This window comes from Notechis scutatus, chromosome 1 (genome assembly GCF_049901735.1).
Source record: "Notechis scutatus isolate UNSWTSFEM ecotype Mainland chromosome 1, rNotScu1.2, whole genome shotgun sequence".
In the NCBI taxonomy this organism is placed as follows: Eukaryota; Metazoa; Chordata; class Lepidosauria; order Squamata; family Elapidae; genus Notechis; species Notechis scutatus.
The window spans coordinates 250,806,552-250,824,756 of NC_142009.1; positions in this window are offsets into that span (position 1 = coordinate 250,806,552).

The following is an 18,205-nucleotide window of genomic DNA, read 5'->3' on the forward strand; positions in this document are numbered from 1 at the left end:
GTATTTTGACAGTTTGACATTATCACTCTTTGCAAATTATTCCGAGCACATCAGTGAAAATAATAAACCAAAGTTCCTCTGTCTTCCATCCCAGAGATCAAGTTAGTAAAATTTGATGCATAAAGCTCAACTCTGGAACTAACTCTTCCAGTTGACAGCTCCAAAAAAGGCTGATTAGATTGTTAAAAAGTAATTGTTGTAGCTGTCCTTCCTAGCAAAGAAGTAAAACAATTAATTTTTCTAGAGAAGAAAGAGTGTGTAATGAACTGAGAGAAAATTATTTTTGATCTCACTGAAAATGTAGGTGAAAGAAAATGGATTTAAGGAGTATTATTATAGTATATATATATGTATGTATTATTATTGAAGAGGACGTTTTACCTATTGGAGAGTTCTGAAGTTGTATTTTTACAGATTATTTTTTTTTTTGCATGAATGGCTCCACATAAAATTCCCCCAGAGCCAAACATTTTAGAATCCTCACATTGCAATACTTTATAGGAAGATATAAACAGGCTTTGTTCTGCCAAATTAGTTTGAATATCAGTCATGACAAGAATATTTGGAGTGTGGGAATGAGCACCTTTTCAAATCCAAAGAAGAAAACGTGTTTCAGATCTGGAACTAGACATCTCTATTACTTCTTAAAGAAACCCCTTTGAATGGACATCATGTTGGTACAAAACCAGTTAGCATCCAGCAATTTCTTCCTTAAAGAGGATAATTGAAAAGATCATATATTTAATCTGCAGTGCAGAATGCTACATGTATGAGTTAAGTATTGTAGGGGGACAGCCAGGTTTTTATATCCAAAAATTAGAAGGAATCTGGTAGCATTTTTACAGACGAGAAAATTTTATTTAAGGTATATGAATTTTCACAAGCTGAACCTCACTTCAGCAAATGGAACCTAAGGTATGTAGGAGTTAAATTGGGATGGGGGGGCGGGGAATTGGACTGGTTATGCAGATTATCAATTAACCACTGTAATGTGTTCAAAATCTATTGTGTTTATGGAGATCTTCAAAGATTGCCTGACGTCTTTTCATGAATGTGAATTCAGTCCTCTTTGCTCAGTGCTGCTGATGAAGGTGTTTTTTTCCCCAAAATGGCTGCCAAAATAGGATACAACAGCTATTTTTAATTCATAACTCCCAATTCTATGAGAGATGAGACATTTGTATGTGAATAACATGCATACAGGTAGCTCTTGACATACAACTGTTTGTTTAGCAAACATTTGAAGTCACAATACACTCAAAAAAGTTATTTACAATCGGTCATTGCACTTATGACCATTGCAGCATGCCAAGGGTCATATGATCATAATTCAAGTGCTTGGCAACTGGCCTGTATTTGCAACGGTTGCGGGATCTGAGGATCACGTGGCCACTATTTGTGACCTCTCCAACTAGCTGATGATAAGCAAAGCCAATAAGGGAAGCCAGATTTGCCAGCAGTGTGCAGCAGCAGCAGCCAAAAAAGCTAAGACCGTACAATCTTTGCTTGTATAAACAGAGACATAGAATCAAAATCACATGAAGTATTAATAAAGCCTTAGTAAGAACACAACTGGAATACTGAATCCAGTTTTGGTCACCACATTACAAAAAAGATGTTGAGACTTTGGGGAAAAAGTGCAAAGAAGAGCAATTAAGATGATTAAAGGCCTGGAGACAAAAAGATATGAAGAAAGAGTTGTGGGATTTGGGTTTGGCTAGCCTAGAGAAAAGGACTAGTGGGGGACATGATAGCAGTATTCCAGTATTTGAGAGGCTACCACAAAGTGGACGGGGTCAATTTATTTTTAAAGCACCAGAGGGCAGGACAAGAAAGAATGGATGGAAATGAATCAAGGAGAGAAGCAACCTGGAATTAAAGGGAAACTTCCTAACAGGAGCGGTGGGTTTCTACCGGTTCTGTCCACCTCTGTAGAACCGGTAGCTCCGAAGAGCAGGAGACATAGAACCTGCTGATGTTTTTGCCCACCTGCCTGCCCGGGCTCTTACCTGACCTTTATTTCCTGCTTTTTCAACTTCAGCTGCCGTGCGAGGCACAGCTGCAGTTTAAAAAGCAGGAAAAAAGGGCTTTTTCAAAGGCTGCTTCTCAGCGTGCTGATGATGATTTACAAGCACGCTCAGGGAAGCACATCGTAAATCACCCAACCTCATAAATCACCGAACCAGTAGTTAACCCTGTCGTATCCCACCCCTGCCTAACAGTGAGGACAATTAACCATTGGAACAGCTTGTCTTCACGTGTTGTGGGTGCTTCATCACTGGTGGTTTTTAAGAAGACACTGGAAGGCCATTTGTCCTGCTTGAGCAGTGGGTTGGACTAGAAAATCTTGAAGCTTCCAGCTCTATTCTGATAAATTGATTGATTGTCTTAACTGCAATGATTTGCTTAACTGTGGCAAAAACAAAAGATTGTAAAATTGGGCAAGACTCTCTTAACAACTGCCTTGCTTAGTAGTGGACATTCTCGTAATTCTGGTTGAAAGATAAGGATTACCTATAATAACACAATGCACATAGGTCAATAAGTCAAGCAGATGGGGGGAGGGATGGACCTAGTTTCAGATGCAAAAGCTACCTATGGAGGGTTTTCCAGAAAACGTTCATACTATAACACAGACATAAGCTACTATCTCCAAAGGACGGGATATTTATGGCCTGATATTTCTGAAATTGGTCAGTTTGAATAAATTTGGTCCATGTCACTTGGGCACATGAATAGGACATTCTCCCGTCCTCGCTGTGCTGGACAGGCAGATACAAATGTGAACCAAGGGTTTCAGTCTGAGCCAGGAAAAGCAAATAGCATTTTTGGCAGAGTCGTTTAGTCCACCTTATTCTACTGACCTACAACTTCTTGATTTTTCTTAGTCAATCCACATCATCTGAATAGGGCCAAAGTTACATACTTTGTCTCAATCCTTTGCAGGAAGAAAAGCATATAAATGAAATAAACATTAGCTTTATGAAGTAATAAGCTGCTTTTAAAGAAAAAAAAAAACAGAGACAAAATAGTTTGGCCTACTACTACACACCATAGTTAGGATTGATTGCGGCCGAAGGAAAGTTTTAATACTGCATATTCCAGCTATGGTTTATTTATATTAGCGGTAATTGCGTTAAAAATTGCAGTATCTGCTGGGGAACAGAACTATGCTTTTAATGCTCCCTCCCCCAAAATCAGGTAGTTAAAACTATACAACTGATTAATATTTCAAGAATAAGAAAGAGCAAGCCATTTAGCAACCTCCATTTATTCTACACTCGTACTACCAAGAAGAGTAATGCTTGTTAATTCTGTATTTACACTTAAAACTGCCTTTTGAGAAAAGAAATCAAATAAGTTCTGTATGGCATTTCCACAGGTCAGAAGGATGGTTTCACTGAAGCAGTAAATTAGTCTCTGGCCATAAGTCCCCATTTATATCAAGGCCTGGCTTTTTAAAATAGGCTTTCATTTTATGGATTTGAAAAGGGAACATTTTAGTGAAGCTCATATAGAGTGATGATTTTTGGTTGCTAGCTAAGAGCTGACATGTTTTCCTTTAATTTAAATTCCCTGGAATGTTGCCAAAGAGCACTTTCTGCGTGCAGTTTTAGGAATTTCCACTTGGTGGAGCTTTATGATTGAATTTTTAATATTTTATTAAATTTAAATATTTGCAATGCAGATCGATGGAATAAACAAAAAATAAAAGCTGTTTGTGAACATGTAATGGCAAATTGCTTGGATTTGTTTAGAAGCGCCAGTCAAAGATGAAATGATCTGATTTGGTTAAGTGAAAAATGTTTATCTTTAAAACATGACAAGCCTGGAAGCCGCCTCTCCCCCAACAGCATACATTATTTCTGATCTTCCATTGAGCAAGAAAGAATAAAATTCTCCAAAATACACTGTGGGTTCTAATGCGACTCAAGTTCTTTGTATTTGGTGAACTTTCTATTAAAAACATCTTTAGCTTTATTAAACTTTTTCAAAAGAAAATAACAAAACCATTGCCACCTTCCTACTTCACTTTAGATGTCAACTTTAATGCTATTCAAACACTACCATATCATATAATTAAACAAATAGGTACTAACTATTTTGGACAGAAGTTATAATTCTGGAACTGACCAGAGTCAAATTTAGTCTACATTTCTATTCCCACAACAGCTGCAGGAGTTTATGAGAAAATCCAAATCAGGTCATAAGATGGTTGTTCTTCCCAGTTTTGATTCACTGGACAGAAAGATATCACTGATAGGTTTAGACCAATATTTCTCACAAGCGCCAAGGCTTATATCTGTTTTCCATATGCTAAGCTTTATGTTTTCTATTTTGAAACAAGTATGATCCAATTTTTCCTTAGACATGTTGAGGAGTCCTCAATAAGAGGATAATGCATTCCATTAATTTGCCCAGAACAGTTGGTCTTTGTTCCCTGAATCAATTCTGTAAACATTTTGGGGGAAATTGCTTTTTTGGGGTCAATTGTACAATCCTCTGTTTACATATTTTTATTGGGAAAGTAACAGTTTCCTATTAAATTCTTTAAGGGCACTCTTGAAAGACCTTATCTGAACCTTGGTGAGCAAACATAGATACACCAGCTAAGGTGTTGATCTTGGATTGGGTAAAGCCAGGGACAATCTGTTATTTTGCTTCAAAACTCACTGGATAGTTGTTTTGAAACCCATTCTATTTCCTTTAGCCCAACTTGCCTCATGGGATTATTGTAACGCTTCACTGCTCAGACAAATCCACCCCGTAAAGATTGGAATGGAACCAAAATTATATACAGATAGTCTGTGGTGGGATTCAAATTTTTTTACTGCCGGTTCTGTGGCGTGGCTTATTTGGTGGGTGTGGCTTGGTGCTCATGTGACTGGGTGGGCACGGCTTGGTGGCCATGTGACTGGGTGGGCATGGCCAACTCAATGTCACTCATGTCAAGGGGTGCCTCGCCTGGCCCCTCCCCTCCCCTCCCAGCCATTCCTTGTCACACCCAGCCTCAACATATCTATAGTTCTGTAAAATTGTTGTTCACCTTTTTTTGACTTTATTATCTACGTATTATAGATGTACTTTCATGGACCACTGAAAGGAGGAAATGGCTCACGTGCTTTGCCCAAGAGTTTGATAGGCAACAGGCTTTTAAGGGGCTGCCACAAATAAGGGGGGGGGGGGAATGTATTTTCCAAAGAAGCAGAATGCAAACAAGAAGCAATGGATGGAAACTGAACAAAGAGAGAAGCAACCTAAAACTAAGTGGAAACTTCCTGACAGTGAGAACAATTAACCAGTGGACCTGCTTGTCTCCAGAAGTTCTGGGTGCTCGATCACTGGAAGTTTTTCAGAAAAGACTGGACAGCCATTTCTCTGAAAGACCTCTAGCGGCCGCTTGCTTTCTTGTGGGCAGAAGTGGTGGTGGGGCCCTGGAGCACCCCCCACTCCAGCCCTCCCAAAGCACCTCCACGAATGGCGGCAGTGGCAGGAGCATCCACCCACCCTCCCAAAGACCTCTGGTGGCCGCTTGCTTTCTTGTGGGTGGTGGCAGCGTGAGGGCAGGGTGGGTGGATGTCCCAGCTGGGGCTGCACATGTGGTGCACAATTTTCAGCAGCCCCGGTTGTGACATCCACCCACCCTCATTGTACCTCAGCCACCACGTGGTAGGGAAAGCTGGGAAAGCACCGTGTGGGATGGAGCCACGCCAGCTTAGCCAGCCAGCCGAGCCCGGGGATGGTAGGGAAGGCCTGGAAAAGTCCAGGGACAGTAGGGAAGGCCTGGAAAAAATCTGGGAATGGTGGGGGAGGGGCTAGTGTGACTCACAGGCTTACCTGTGAGCAGGAAGATCAGAACTGCTCAGTTGTGGGGCAGCCACCATGGAAGGCTAGAATGGCAAGCCACAAGGATGCAGGAGAGGAGGAGTGACTGGGCAGGGTGAGTGCTGGCGGGCGGGTGAGCAAGTGAGCAAGTGGGGACTGGGTGACCAGGTTGGGGGCGTGGCCAGCCAGATGTTGCTACCGGTTCAACGACCCACGCCAAATTCTTGCTACTGGTTCGCCCGATCTGGTGCGAACCGGCTGAATACAACCTCTGAGATAGTCCTTGACTTATGACCACAAATGAGACCAAAATTTCTATGAAGTGAGACATTTGTTAAGTGAATTTTGCCCCATTTAATGACTTTTCTTGCTTCAGTTGTTAAGAGAATCACTGCAGTTGAGTAACCTGGTTGTTAAGTGAATCTGGCTTCCCCATTTATTTGCTTGTCAGAAAGTCACAAAAGGTAATCATGTGACCTTGGGAGAAAGCAATGTTCATAAATATGAAACAGTTGCCAAGCATCTGAATTTTAGTACATGATCATGAGGATGCTGGAAACGTCGTAACTGTGAAACATGGTCATAAGTCACTTTTTTCAGTGCTGATGTAACTTTGAACAGTCACTAAATGAACTGTTGTAAGTCAAGGACTACCTGTACTTTATCTCAATCCTTTGCAGGACTCTATTCTTCCCCCTAGTTACTTCTATCACCAGGACTCCTGTTTATAGTATTTTTCACAACATCATCTTATTAAATTACATACATATTCCCATTCCAAATCAATATACTTCTTCCATCACCACAAGCATCACCTATACATTTGTCCATAAATATATTAAAGAAGGAAGGAGACATCACACATTCTTGAATTGATCCCTGCTCAGTGTTGGACTAGTTTGCTAAGCATTTCATTTATTCTCATGTATGGTTTGCTTCCATCATAGGCTGCTCTAATCACATACGGCAATTAATGTTCAACTTCTTATTTCTGCAAAACATTCCCTAATTCAAGCTTATTTGCTTTATCTATGCCAACATGCATACAGTAAAGAAATGTACAGTAAATCTGGTGTATGCGCATCCCCTTTTTGGCATGAAACCACTCTGCATTTCCCAGAGTTTGCTCGCTGTCACCTCTAATTCCTTTCAACCAGGATTCTTCCAAAAGTCTTCCCAAGCATACTTAACTAATCCCTTTGGACTTTTTGCGTTTATTCTTGCTACCTTGCTTTTTGTACAGGGGAACAATAACAGCATTCTTTCCATTGTCAGCAGATTCAGCCTTCACACAGCATAAACAACACATGTCTATTATTTTAACATTTCTCCAATTGCCCAGTTGCCCTATTTACATAGAGTTTTAATGTATAGATGGGTCCCAGGTTGTTGCAGATTAATAACCCTATAGTCATGAAATTTTTCACCATTTTGGCAGCATTTTCACTATTTGTTGTCTTCAATGCTATCATTGATAGCTTTTGTTTCAGGTTTGTTTTTATTCCCATATAAATCTGTAAAATATTCTTTCTGGCATTTTCTGGTTGCACTTCTGCTAAAGGGTCCCCATTTAATTGTTTTAACCTATTTATAAAATAGTACTTTAATTCTATAAACATCACTGTGTTTGAGTAATGCATTTTTAAATTTTTTAAATAAATTTTATTGAATAAACATTAAAAACAATTGAACACAGTGCGACTTTCTTGGCCATCATTTTGGCCATACAAGCTATATTATAGAGATATACATAACAGTTAATTTCCTTTTTCCCTTATGTCATTAGTATAGTGCTAGCTGCATATTATTCCTACTTACATTTATTTACATTTATATACAATTATATACATATTTACAACTGTCTTTTATACTCATGCATTCGTATCATCTCATACTTGTCCACTATATTCCATTCTCTTTGGTTTTCAAAACTTTAACTTTCATTCCTATAAACCCTTTCTTTCTTTTTCCTTGACTCTAGCCATTGATACATTTTACTCCAGACTTCATAATACTCTGTCTCACCCTTATCTTTGATTTCTGAAGTTAGTCTGTCCATCTCTGCACAGAGTAATATTTTCCTTATTATTTCACTTTCTGTAGGAGTATCTTCATTCTTTCAGTTTTGGGCATACGCCAATCTTGCAGCTGTTATTATATGTATCATTAAATATATTGTTCCTTTACTGTATTTCTCATTAATAATTCCCAGTAAGAATGTTTCTGGTTTGAGCTCTACTTTCTGGTTAACCATCTCTTCTATCCAAACCTTTATTTTCCACCAGTATGTTTTTGCTTTTATACATTTCCACCACATATGATAATAGGTCTCTGTCTTTATGTTACATTTCCAAACAATGTGGTGATATACTTTTACTAATTTTGGCCACTCTAGTTGGAGGAAGATGCCTTCTGTAAAACATTTTATATTGGTTCTCTTGATACATTTTTATACAAAGTTGCCAATGTTAATTTCTATTTCTTTCCCATAACTTTTGCCAATTGTCTAACTCAATATTATAACCGAAATTTTGACCCCATTTTATCATTACTTCTTTGACTTGCTCCTTCTCCGTTTTATATTCTAGTAGAGTAATGCATTTTTATAATCCTCTTTTTCTTGTGTTATTCATTGTACAAGATCTTTGTCTCATCCTAATTTTTACAGAAATCATTCTCATACTGTTTTTTCTCATAATCTTTTTTTTCCTTCATCTTTCTATTTAGTTTCTCTTATTTACTAGCATAACCCTACATTCTTCTGAGATAATTATAACCTAATTATTTTTCCTCTGTGTCCTGAAGCTCCTACATTTCTTACATGTACTTTTGATTTATTTTGTTATGAGATTAATCTGTTTTATAATATTTCTTATATAACTCATATTTTCACTTTGTGCAGTTGGTCATTTTTTAAAGTCTTTTCTCCCTTTCCCTTCCCTTTTTCAATGCATATTTTCCACTAAAATCTAGTCTTGGCACTACTGAATACTGGTCAGTTCCATATTCTCATCATCCATATACCCTTCATTAATACTCTTAAACTTTCATCATCAACTATCAAAGCAATCATGATTTTGATGCATTTGTTTCATAGGAATAGATTTGTTCTCAACAATAGTCAAATAATAGAATTGTATTTGCCCAAAATTGGAAAAACGAGAAAATTCTGATGGAGGAGGAAGTAATTAAGAAAATAATGGAATGTGCAGAAATGAGCAGATTAACATTAGCAATTAGAGAGCAAGAAGAAAAGAGTATTCTAAAATATGGGATTTATTCTATCAATGGTTAAATAGAAAAGTAAGAAATTGAAGTATATTATAATAGTAATGATATGCTATAACTGATTATCTTTAAATAAAACATAATACGAATAAAAATTTAGTAAGAATTGAGATGTGCTCTAAAGAATAATATGGAATTGAAATTAAAAGCTAATGATTGTATAGTAATAATATAATATGATATGAAAAGTTAATTAATGCAATATGAATGTAAATTTAAGAGGAAAAGACTACAGATATTGTGCACAAGACATATCTACCAACCGACACACTGTACAATTGAAAGGTTTTATTTGTTATTTTATGTATTATGTTTTGTGTTTATATTTGTTGTTAATAATAAAAAAACTTTTTATAAAAAAAAACAATATTCAGAGAAGTTTTCTGCTTTCACTAGAATGACCAGAAACCAGAGGTTTTTTTTTTTAGTCCATATTATGATCACTACCCAAAGTTTCACTTGAAAAATGGACAGCCTTATAAATCTGATAGATCAGTGTTTACTAAATATTTTTCTCTGAGGACTCTTTATCATTTTTTTTTAAATTAAGGAGGCCATCAAATGAACCTCTGTTTGCAGGCCTTTTATTTACATATTAAAAATGAGGCACAATTGTGGAATATTTACTTACTGCATCAGATAAAAGCAACAATATCATACCCATTGGATATTAATAAAAGTATTCTAACAAATAAAAAATAATAGGAAAGAGTTACATTGTTTTAATTTTCTGCAAATATCTTCAATATCTGGCAAATAATTTTCATTTCACAGATTTTTGAGAAGGTCTTGGTGGACCCCCCAGTGATACTTGGATCACACTTTAAGAAACACTGTGATAAATACAAATATTGTGTTGCCAGTTCTTTCCCTTTTTAGTCATGTGTTTAATGTTGCAACAAAGATTGAAAAGGGATAGGGATTGCATTGAGGTGATGCAATGTTGCTGACATCAGTCTCACCCCCATGTCCCTCTAGATTTTTCTTTTTGCTTAAACCATAAAAAAACAGACATAAACAAATTCCCAGCAAGCCATCACAACTCTTATTTATTCTTGAGTGTCTGGTTGGTCCAATAATTTTGTGTACCCCCTCATCTTGCTGTCATCCATCTGTAACAGAATAACTTTCAAACTGTATTCATTTAGAAAGTTGCACAGTTTTCCCAATACCTAACCCTGATTCTTCCATTATCATCATGAACAGGAGCATTATGAAGGTCAGCCACCAGTCTATGGATTATTACTTTCATACGTCAGACAACAACCTAGATTACCTTCATGTATAATTAAGCATACTGTCATTTCCCCTTTTTCTTAGTTTCATAGATACACAACGTGATTTAATAATTTAATGTCAACTCATAAAACATTTTGTATACACGTTTTATAGCTGACAACAGAAAGAAGCGGGGAGTTTCAAAGAGCAGGCAACATGGTAAATCGAAAGTACATTCCATTCATATTTTCTTCTAAGACTGATTAGATGACTGAAGCTTCTGCCCCGAAAAAATCTAATTGGAGAGCATGATTGATGACTCTTGGCTACGGACGTTTTTTCATTGGATGATACACCCAGAGGGGTGGGGGGGAAAGTAGGATAAAGGGTGACAGTGAATTATGTATCTCAGAGTTGGCTATGCCCAGATTAGTGCCAGACATAGAATGTTACCTTCAAATAAATCCTGTTTAGTTTTGGGAGTGTGGCTCAAAGCTCCTGATATAATTGGAGTAACTGCCTGAACCCTGACAGATAGCCAACTCTTTTAACTCTTTCATTTCATTTGTTAATTCATGCACTTTATTCCTTACTCTTCTGAGTTGCCACCAACCTTATGTTGTGGTTTTCATCAGGTGGGACCATAAGTCAATTGAGGCTTTCACAAGATTTAGTTATATCCATATCACATAAAAAAATTGTTGCTAACATGAAAGACAGTTGGTCAGTTTTGGCACATCTGAGTCAAATACTGCAAGCATTAGCACTTTTTAGCAATTCACTTTTACTCCAAGCATATTTATACCTGGAACTTGACTTTCTGATGTGGAATCTCCTTTGCAGACCAGCATATTGTTGTCTACATCACATCAGCTCAGAGGTAAATGCCATGGAATAAACTGATTGCGCCCCAGGATGCATTTTGCAAAGAAAAAAAACATGAAAAGAATTCAGACTTCCTGCAACTTCTTTTTAGGATTCCTTTCTCTTCTTTGTCATTCAGTGGTACAGCTGTCATGTTCTAAAGTCCTTGTTTTACATTGTGTGTGTGTGTGTGTGTTTGTGTGTGTGTATTTACATTGCATACATATTCCTTGCATATATAGTGCAATGGTGCCAATTGTGTCATTCTGCAAAATGTTTACTAAAATGCTTCTTCATATCTTAAACTCTAAATAAAATTTCATTAGATCAAAAGCTTTTTGAGAAAAGGTCCAAGTCAGATAATTCGGATGCATTGTTTTTGTAAAATCAATGATAATTCCTATTTGTCCTGTTAGTCTGTGCATATACCATGTTGTTAATGTCATTTAGCATCTCATACTGCAGCTCTCATAGTTTCAGTTGCTTAACCAGAATTACTTTTCCGTTCCAAGGTGTCACATATAACTAGTAGTCTTATTAAGCAACATTCTTATTTTCTGCAGTTTTACACAATCTATGCACAATCTTAAGAGTTTAGACCAGTGGTGGGATTCAATTTTTTTTTTACTACCGGTTCTGTGGGTGTGGCTTGGTGGGCGTGGCTGGGGAAGGATACTTTAAAATTTCCAGTCAGAGAGAGGTGGTATTTGCCAGTTCTCCGAACTACTCAAAATTTCTGCTACCAGTTCTCCAGAACTGGTCAGAACCTGCTGAATACCACCTCTCGTTTAGACTCCTAACACTTCTAGATGATAGGCATATACTGGAAGCATGCATGTAGCTTCATGAAAATGCTTCATAGCTTAGTGCAGGCCTTTTGTTGTTGTTGTTCTGGAATAGATCATTAGACCACTATCTTCTATAAGCATCTTACACTGAAAAGCAGCAGAACCGAGTCGGTTCTGCTGCTTTTCAACAACTGAGCATTCCTTCTTAACCAAAGAGGCCATTTTGCTTGGTTGGAAGAAAGAATTGCATGTGCTTCATGGCCTTCCTGAACTCTTTAATTAGACTGAAGACCTCAAGTAGGTTGGGCACTGTCCAAGCAGCACTGACCCTAACCCTTGTGAAATGGTAGAAGCACTCTCATACCCTCTGTCTCCAGTGTGTTGGAATCAGCCATTTCCTAACACAGAGACTGTTCAGTTACACATCTTCCATTCTGTTACCTTTGCAACTCTCTGCAAGCCAACTGGGTTTTACAAGTACTCAGTTAATGGATTGGGAAGAAGCCATGTGTGAAATCAAACAGAAGTTTTGAAATGATATGAGCCTTATGCCTAAGCACAATACTATCAAGGCAGAAGTTGACATTTCTTAGCAAAGAATTCTAATGATTTTGGTCCAAAATATTTTGAATGCTCTATACAAGTGTTTTATTCTTTCTTCACTATGGACCCCCTTTAAATACTTTTTGTGGACACAGATTATGGCCATGCATCCCCAAGACTTAACTCAGGATTTAAATCATAACATTTCTTCAAGCCTTCATGGATTCCTCTGGGACAACACTGCAGATCCCCACAGGGGTTTGTGGACCACAGGTTGAGAACCACTACCCGTATAATATATTAGCATGGATTTATTATCCAAGAGTCAAAGAAATTTGAAATGATACACACACAACTCCTGTGAAGTTAGCTGTAGCTCAGATGAGGGAGCTATAGGCTTAAAAGACAATATAAGGATATTGTGAACTGGAAGAAAAATCTCTGTTTTGAAATGATTCAACTTCCAAATAATATATTTCCTTATTTCCCTGACCCTTCCTTTACTCTTTATCACCAGGGCAATTTGTATAAAAATAGGATCTGTGCCACTTATGAATTTGTGTGCTCCTGCTGCTTATTCATCCCTTGAAATCTTAATCTTTTGTGGCATTTATACAGTACCTTTCACCCCAAAGCACTTTACAGTAATTACTAATTGATATAAAAGGATCACTTCATCCACCCTTGACATGAAGTCACCTCTGTAGCAATAACCAGCTGTTTAAACATGTAGAGGAGAAAAGGGAGGGGGAAGGCCAAGGAGCAGGGGGGAGAAACACAGTAATTTAATACAGAAAGTAAAAAATAGAAGGAAGGAAATAAGGAAGGAAGGAGATAAAATATGTACAGTAGCATTTTATTAGCCATGATCTTTTTTAGTGAAGAAGGAAGAAGCTAACCACAAGAACTACAGGCCTATGTCTTCTAGTTACTTTTGAGTAGGCTATGTACAATTTACCCTTAGGGCTCTCCCTTCTTACTTTACATTGTGACCTCTATTTCAAGTTATTCATAGTAACAATCAGGCAAGACATCTTTAAGTGTAGAGATGAGAAAATGGAGTGCACTTTAATTCAAATCAAGTGACTGTACATGTCAGCAACAGAATACTAAAAACTATGTATTTTATTTTCAAGATTTGCTTCTTGAACTTATGTCTATTCTGTTTAACTTTTGTTGTATAATGAAGCTCAAAAGTGTCCAGATGGTGAGGATGATGGAACATTAACATTCTTGGTGGCTTTCTTGAATATTTTTAAATCTTTGTATAAGTGGGGTGTATTTTTGTATTATTTTAAATCTATAGATATAAAAATTCTATTAGCATGCAGAGTCCTGTTTACTTACTCTAGTTTTTTATATATAACTTCAAATTGTTCACACAATTCTTTTTCTTGTCAAATGTCCTTTGTCATTAATACAATAATTTTCAGATCTGGATGGCCCTCATCTGCTATTGTTTAGAAGAGTCACAAATACCTGACTCTTTACCTTGGCCTTTGGCAAGGGAGAGTGAGATCCCTCACTTCAGTCCATCTGGTCTGTTGTTCTTGCCATCTTCTATCATTTCTTCTTCCTTTTTATCAGTTTCATTGTAATTTATTTGTTTTGATTCTCAGGAACTCCCCAGAATTGTTGGAAGTTGGGCAGCATTACAAATTAAATAAGCAAGCAAATAAATGTGATCCATATTCCCATTGCATTATACAGTCTAACAGTTATTGCAAATCATTCAGGAGTTCAACCAAAAATACAACAACATATGTACAAAATTAGCTTTATCGATAAATATATTATCCAACTATTTCTGTTTTACTCCCTGTTCATTATAAAATTATTCACTAATTGTTCAATTTATTACTGTACATGCATATTGTCATCATTCTAGCCATTGTCTATCCACTGCAGGATGAAGGCTTCTTTGGCATGTTTCCAATCAATATGATCTTGAGCTTTTCTTTGCCAGTTGGGCCCACCATACTTGCTGATATTGTCACTCCATCTTGTTTTAGGCCTCTTTTGTGGATGCTTTATATCAAGTGGAATCCATTCTATGACTGCCTTGGTCCACCTGCCATCAGTTCTTCTTGCTATGTGACCAGCCCATTTCCATTTCAATTCTTTTACTCTTTTGATGGCATAGTATATTTTTGTTTGTTCTCTAATCCATGTGCAGGTCTTTCTATTTTGTCTTGTAATGCCAAGCATGTATCTTTCCATGGCTCTTTGACCCACTCATAGCTTTGGTATTGATTGTAAGGTTAGTGTCCATGTTTCATTGGCATATGTGAGAAAAGATAGCACACACTGATTGAAAACTTTTCTCTTCAGGCATAGGGGGAGGTTGTTCTTGAAAATTACATTTAACTTGCCAAATGCCTGCCAACCATATTTAACATGCCATTCAATTTCCTTTTTTGTATCACCTTCCACTGAGATCCATTGACCAAGGTATATATAGTGGTCAGCTGTGTCAAGTTCTTTTCCAGATGTAAACATTTTTTCTTTGGTGAATTTATTAAACATAACCTGGATATTTTTCAGGTTTATTTTTAAGCCAAATGGTTCTCGTACTTAGTGCAGCTTTTGTATGTGTCTTTGTAACTCTACTGAGTCTTGTGAGAAGAGAACATATCATCTGCAAATCTTATGTGGCTTAAATAGGTGCCATTGATTTTCTTCCCATCTTTTGCCCAGTCTAGTCTGTGAAATATTTCTTCAAGGCAGGCTGATAAAAGGATAGGTGATATTGTATCACCTTGACTTACTCCCCTGTACTATGTTTATTTCCACTTTAAGATCATTAAGGCAAATTGTCACTATTGTTTTTTCATGTATTGATTGCATGCTTATATCCATCATATTTTTTTCTCATTCAACAACTACTCCATACTTATTCAGAAGATTCCAAAATCTAACCAATTTGGTTTACCATAATTTTTCTTTAAATTAATAAATGAACATTTTTTCTTGCATTAAGACATTTCTCAATAGCCAACTAAAGAGATCCTCTGCCTGACATAAAGCTGCTCTGCCTTCCCAAATTTTGTTCAGTCTCATTTCTCATATCCTTATAATTGGAATTTGGCCAAATGTCTTCCCAGGTATATTTAACTAACCCCCAATGTATCTTTTTGCATTTCATCCTTTCCTTTTGTACAGGGGAACAGTATTAACATTCTTCTAATAGTCATATATAGGTGCAAGCTTCACACAACTTGTACAACTATTCCATGAGTGAAACACATCCATAGTGTCTCCAGTTATACCAGTGACATAGGATCATCAGGAGTAAATGGCATAAAATGGCTGTAAATAAATTTTTGTCCATTCTTTTTTTCGCTTCCAGCATTTTCATCATTTGTTTCAGTTCAGTTTTTGATTCATCACTGTCATTCACATGTATCTAAAATATTCCTCAGATTTCCTCATCTCAGCTTCATTTCCAATAATTTAATCAGACATTTTAAACTCTGCTATTTTACTGGAGGTTACTTGGGTAGTCCTCTTCATCTTTTTTCAAAACCTGTTTTTAAAAGGCCCATTAATAAAACTGACCTTTCTTCTTTTTGACTCTTGTTTCATTCTTTTTCTTCATATACACATCATACAATATCCTTGTCTCGTTCTCATTTATTGCATCAGTAATTCTTTTATCTACATTTATCTACATTCACATTCTCTTTTACACCATCATTCCACAAGGTATTCTTTTGATAATTTTATGCCATCTCATTAGCATGATCATACTTCCATTTGAGGCACTTTGTAACACAATTCTTTTCATTATGTTCCAAGAAGTTTCCATCTCTTCTTTCTTGTGTGTGTGTGTGTGTGTGTGTGTGTGTGTGTGTGTGTGTGTGTGTGAGTGAGTGAGTGTCTCTTAGCCAAGGGAGCCAGCACTGTCTGAAGATATTGCTGTGGTCATGTGGCCAGAATCACTATATGCCAAGATGCGCAGAACACTATTACCTTCCTACCAAAGTGGTACCTATTTATCTACTCACATTGACATGCTTTTGAACTGCTAGGCGGGCAGGACCTGTGGCAAGTAACAGGAGCTTACCCCATCAACATGCACACACACACACAAACACACACAAGCACACCCCCACACCCCCACATACACCCACATACATACATACATACACACACACACACACACACATATATATATATACATACACATACACACACATATATATGTGTGTGTGTATGTGTGTGTACATGGATGTATATATGTGTATATATGTTTATGCATATGTGTATCTGTATATATGTGTGTATAAATATGTGTGTGTATGTGTACACAAAATACATAATATATGTGTGTGTGTGTGTGTGTGTGTGTGTATGAAATGAAAGAGAAATAAACAAGCAGGGAAAAAAGAATAGAAGCAGAATGAATCACAGCAAAAACAAAAATACAAGTCCTGTAGGAAAATATTTTAGAAGATAACTGTATAGACTAGATTAGTGACTTTAGTAGTCCAGCAACATTTCATACTAATGGTAAAGTTATCAATCAGTTTTGTCACATTTAGGCCATAACCTCAATCAAGCTCCATTTTAGAACAAATAGATTCATGCAATTCCACACAAGTTAGGATCTCTAATTTAGCCCATATCCCTCACCAATGGAATGTATAGTCTACAGACACAATGAAGTGCTTGAAATTCCACGTGGTTAAAAAGTATATTTATTGCATTTGCTCAGACACTGTTTGGTTTTGTTAATTTTTATGTTTCAGAAATGGATTCTGTTATACAAACCAAATTCAAGAAAGAATTTGGCTCACATTATCAAAGGTAGTCTTTTCATTTTCAATCATTAGAATAGTAAATCTCATTTGCATAATTAAAACACAGTTAAAAGACTTTTACTTTTAATAATCACTGTTCAGAATGATGCTCTGTAAAATGTTTTTGCTTCCCGTGTAAACTATTATTTCCCAGAGATTGGGATGACCTGTTCTTGGGTTCCAGTGAGACCCTTAGTATGGTACACATAATGCCATGGCCTTAGAGACTGAAGAGTTAACCATGTCTAGGTAGACTCCTGTGGCTCCTTATTTTCAGCTGCCCACCAACAAATTAGAAGATAACAACACTACAAGGACTATTTTGTAAATGCATAATACTCTCCAGAGTAAGAAATCTCCCTCTCCCCCACAATACAGTTGTTGCTGTTATTGCAACATCATAAACACTAATTTTTGAAAAGGAACGTTCATCTCACTGTATGTTCCTAATTTCTTTCAGTATATCTCTGAATTTATTTAAAAAATTAGAATGTAAGACAATAGATAGGGTGGATGGTAAAACTTCAAATGTGTAACATTATAAGTTTTTGGTTTTACAACCCCTTTGATGGATTATTTAAAAAAACATTGATTTATCCTGTTTTGCTTCCATTTCCACCAAAATGTCATGTCCTGTATTTAGGCAACTGAATTCAAATCAAGTTGTTCTGATATGATGTCTTCTAGATCAGTGGTCCCCAACCTTTTTTGTACCAGGGACCAGTTTCACGCAGGAACACTTTTTCAAGGACCGGTTAGGGTTTTTTATTTTTATTTATTTTTATTTATTTTTTATTATTTATTTATTTATTTTTATTTATTTATTTTATTTACTATTACACTATCAACTCACCAAAATTAACCAATGTTGGAGGA